General features: G+C 40.5%; 1 protein-coding gene across 1 annotated transcript in view; it reads left to right on the forward strand.

Moving 5' to 3' along the window:
* LOC107096125 (type II inositol 3,4-bisphosphate 4-phosphatase-like) overlaps positions 1 to 4,829 on the forward strand; it is a 41,779-nt gene that overhangs the window by 12,496 nt on the left and 24,454 nt on the right. The gene's annotated exons all lie outside the window — the stretch shown is intronic.

Consider the following 4,829-nt stretch of genomic DNA (forward strand, 5'->3'; position numbering starts at 1 on the left):
ATCTCCAAATTCCCCATGGTGCAGAGGAAAACGTGTGTGTGTGTGTGTGTGTGTGTTTTTAATCCCACTGAGTATGACAAAGTGGGAGGAGGAAAAAAATCCAAGAGAGGAGGAGAAGCACTCAGTTGGTTTATAGACTGGGGAACCAGAGCTGAGTGTTTCCTGTTTTTACTCAGTCTGCACAGTTTTTCTTTGGATTTAAGGAAACGTCTCCTTCTATTCTGTTTTTACCGGTTCTAAACTCAAGGAAGGGTTTTTTAACTCCACCATGATGAAGATTAATCCTCATTCTGCTGCTGCTGTCAGGGGTTTGTTTGACTTTGACAGTAAAATGTTTTACTTTTGATGGTTCTCTCGGTTGCAGGTAGGGAAAGGCAAACCTATTTAAAAAGAAGTTTAAATTATTTTTCTAGTTTGGAGATATTTGTTTGGCAGTTATCTGTTTTATTAAATCTGAAGACCCTTTAATGGATGTATCCATCCTTACTGATTTATCTAAAGGCAAACTTTCATCCTGAAGTCAGAGATCAGAGCAGCTCAGTTTAAAACACACAGCGGCAGCAGAATAATTGGTTCCACCATGTGTCAATCAAGGACAAAGTTTATTCTCGATGATTTTTCCAACTCACCGCTTGAGGATCTATTGTATTTTTCTTTGTATTTAATTGTTTTCCATCTGGCAGCCCAGCTCTGGTTTAGCATAAGAAACAGATCAGATCAGGGCGTTTGTTAAACTTTCAGTTAGTTTCTGAGGCGATAAAAAGACACCAAACGTTTTGAAGTGAAGAGAAAGTTGACGATGCAGAAGGCGATGATGGCCTGCACCGATTGTTTCCGTCCACCAAGAGACAACAGCTCCTCTGCTGGACAGGTAGGGCATTACACTGAGACAACAAACGCACTTTTATAGACATGGAGACTGTTTGATTTGGTAAAATGACTTGAAGTTTAGGTTTGGTTAGAAAAAAACAAACACATTCCGGCAGGGCGTTGGTGGCACCCTTATGCTGTGTGTAGAGTTTGGCGTTTAAAGTATTGTTTATCACTAGCATGATAAATTTTCCAGTCATTTTAACAATTTTGATTTATCGTCTAACCAAGAATTAGGAAAGTATTTTTTAATTTGATTTCCATTGGGGCATTGGAAAAATTGGGGCTATAAAGTTAACTAAGAAAGGCTTCAAATAAATAATGAAGAGGGTTTTTTTTATCAGCAGTTTTATCACCATAGAACCAAACCATATTGTGGTAAGATTTTGAGTCCATGTCACCCAGCCCCTGCGGTGTGGTTGTTTCTTTGTCACTGATATGTCTGCATTGTAGAAAATGACAGCTTCCCTGTGCGGTTTACGTAGGAATTCTATGGAAATCCACTGCAGACACTGTCTCCGGTCTGAAGGCTACTTGTGATGACCTACATATTTGGTGATGTGAATTTGCACTCTGTAGATTTGTTTCAAAAGCTTGTTTGATGGTGAGAGGAAGAGAGCAGAGGTGTTATGTCTATAACCACATGCAAGGGACAGTTCAGTGCATGTCGCTTATAGCCCTCACTCTGTTACTTCTCAGGTTGCTAATAAAAGATGTCTTTAGAACAAGAAGATCTATTTCTGGTCATAAGTTAGTCTGGAAGGCTGTGCTGTCATCGTGTCACAAGGAGGCCTTCTTCTCTACAAAAACAGCAGCTGAGGGGGAGGCGACGACATCGACTATGGATCAGAATATGTTTGTTTTAGACGATATGGACAAACAGTTCAGTTGAAACTAGATTTACTGCATCTCCTGGACAAAAAACAAACTTAAGCTGTGTTTTGTTTTTAACTCCTGTAGGATTTTGCTGCTTTTAAAAGGCAGTTTAGCAACGACTCTCCAACTAGGGTTAAATTTGGTTATAGTGTTATACAGAAGATCCAACACAGAATTAGAATTATTTTAATCTGTTCTACTTTATCACAATGTGCAGGAGCTTTAACCGATAGTAGGTGTTAGGAAACTGAATAAATACGTAAATGGTACATACAGATATTGTGTATAAATGGCCGGTACTTATATAGCGCTTTTTTTAAGTCGACTGGTCGACTTGAAAAAAGCAAAAGCACTTTACACTACATATGGCCACAGTTGCCACTGGGCCCTTTAACCACCATCAGTAGGCAATGTAGGTAAGGTGTCTTGCTAAGGACACAACAACACTGAAAGCCGGAGCTTGAACCGTCAACTCTTTGATATCAGGGCAAACTCCTACACCCAACGCCACTGTCGCCCCGTATAGTGATGGGGGTGACAATGTTAACCATTTCTTCTATAGTCTAATGATATATTATCATGCTAATCTCTGTTAGAGTTAGCATAAAATATACTTAAAATACACAACATAAAATGGCATATTTCCTCATTATTTTTTTATTTTTTTACATTCAAAGTAAATATGAAGTGTTTTGAAAAAGCAACCGATAAACATATCTTTGGTCTTGCCTTGATTTCTTTTTTTTTTCCCCTTCCTTCCATGGAGCTAACTTTGCTATCCTGCCATTAACTCTTCTGCCATGTGATAAATGATGTTGCACTAGCAAGGACCCAGTCAGAATGTCAGTAATCTAGCATTTTACTGAAACATGGCTGCAGGATCGTATCCCTTACACCATCGTCTTTCTGACAGGCTGCCTGACCATATGAGCAGACAGAGATTTAAACAAAACTCAAGGGAGAAGCCCTGGAGATGATTTCATATAGAGGAATTCTCTGTAAAATGAAATGTGTCCTAACCACTGTGGAGGACACTTTTGCCAATGCTTTGTCTTTCGAGAGGGAACTTGAGGTCACTTTAATAAGCGTGCTGTCTCCCAAGAGGGAACCTTAGCCTGTGGCAAGGCTTCCGAGAGGTCACCTGAGGATACACTAACATGAGTTTTGGGGAGGGCACTTGAGCGGGCATGAGCACTTTATTATGCATATTGGATCCTCATAAGGCACTTTATTGTGCGTTTTGGCTTCCAAGATGGATTTAGCACATTATTGGCTTCCAAGAAGGCAGCTTAGCGCGCATTTTGGATCCTAAGAGCACACTTGAGGGCACTTTAGCATGTGTTTTGGCTTATAAGAGGGCACTTTAGCACACATTTTGGACTCCCCGAGGGCACTTGAAGACTGTTGAGCATGCTTTTGGCCCTAAGATGGCACTTTAGGGCACTTCATCATGTGTGTTTGTTTCGAAGCGAGTACTTTAGCACACATTTTTGAATCCCAAAGGGTAATTGAGGGCTCTTTAGCATGCTGTTGGCCTCCAAGAGAGCACTTAAGCACTTGTTTTGGGTCCTGGGAAGGTACGTTAGCATGCATTTTCAACTCGCCCCCCCAACCACACAGCTTTGTGGTGCACCAGTGTTGAGGGTCATGGTTGATTAGGATCAAATCCAAATCAAAGTTTAACAAGAACAATCAGTTTGCCACAGATTTGAGCAGAAATAGTTTTATCTGTTATTGTACAGAAGAAAGCTAATAATTGTCAGGAGATCTAATATTAGCAAGTTGTTTGTCATAGAAAACCTACTCTAATTATCCCGAGTTGCTGCCGCCTAACAGCTTCATGCTTAAGAGAGTTTAATTTGATCTTTTAAAGACTTAAGTCTTCAAAAGAGAGCCTTTAAGACTTTTGAAGACCCAAGTTCTCAGATAGTCATGTCATTCCTCACACTTTGGTTAAAATCATCAGGTAGAAAACCAATCAGTGAGGCTAACTTTCTTCGTTTACCTGTACTTGAAATGTTTATTTGTGCAATTTGATCTCTTTATTTCCCCTGAGATGTAGTTTGATCTGGACGAGCTGAATTAGACAAGAATCCTTGTTTTAGCACCCAGCTGTGGTGTTCAGTGCGTGTAGTGTTTCTAGGTTTGATGAGGATTAACGCGTAATCCTCAAAGCCTCTTGTTTGGCAGGGCACTCATTGAGAAAGATTGGCTCAGCGTGTCTCTGCATGTCGGCCTTTTGTTGCACAAATAGTGAGCTGCGAGCAAGGATATGGGGCAACAGTTTCTGCGTACTGATTTCTTTCACACACAGCAACAGGCCAGCAGGGAATTTTTACATGTCTGTAATACTCTCTGACTGTTTTGTATTTGTGCTAAAATGGTAAAAACCTTAATGAGTCAATTAAAAATTATCTAATTTTCTCTAATAAATGTAGACATTGTTCAACATTGCCTTCGACTTTCAGAAAAAGACAACAAACCCTGATAAATTTAGTTTAAATTTGTTTCATTTACTCGCTGGACGTGACCCAGACTTCCCCCATGAGTTTTCCAAAAGATCTGTCAATTTTTGATGAGAGAAGCAGCTCCACTCCAAGCCAACCCCGGATCAGTCCAGGCACGTTTTCAAGGAATCTCATAGGAGCTGCTTATTTCTGGAATCTTGTTCTTGGGTCCATATCTGATGATCTTTAGACCAGCTTTTTGTTCACTAAAACAGGCTGTAGCAGTGGTTTTATCGGTCCGTCCTACTGTCACTCATGGGCAAAACTCCTCCAATTAAAGCAGATACTGACCTCTGACCTGTAAGGAGAGGTTCATCTTTTCCTGGTTGAGAAGTTGACCCTCATGCTTTCTCCCAATGTGAAATAATCCAATGGCTGATGAAGGTCAGGGCTTGAAAAGACCAGCAGAATGATCCTCTGTAAAAACCCAACTGGGCCAGACACAACGGGCAGAGTTTAGTCTACAGTAGCAACAAGCTGGACTTATAGTGATGATGCAGAACCAAGAAAAACCAACATGCCGTGAACTTGTTTGGAACCAAATCCATGAAAGCCTCTAAACTAGGGCTGCAACAA

Source organism: Cyprinodon variegatus, unplaced genomic scaffold (genome assembly GCF_000732505.1).
Source record: "Cyprinodon variegatus isolate N-32 unplaced genomic scaffold, C_variegatus-1.0 Scaffold600, whole genome shotgun sequence".
Taxonomy (NCBI): domain Eukaryota; kingdom Metazoa; phylum Chordata; class Actinopteri; order Cyprinodontiformes; family Cyprinodontidae; genus Cyprinodon; species Cyprinodon variegatus.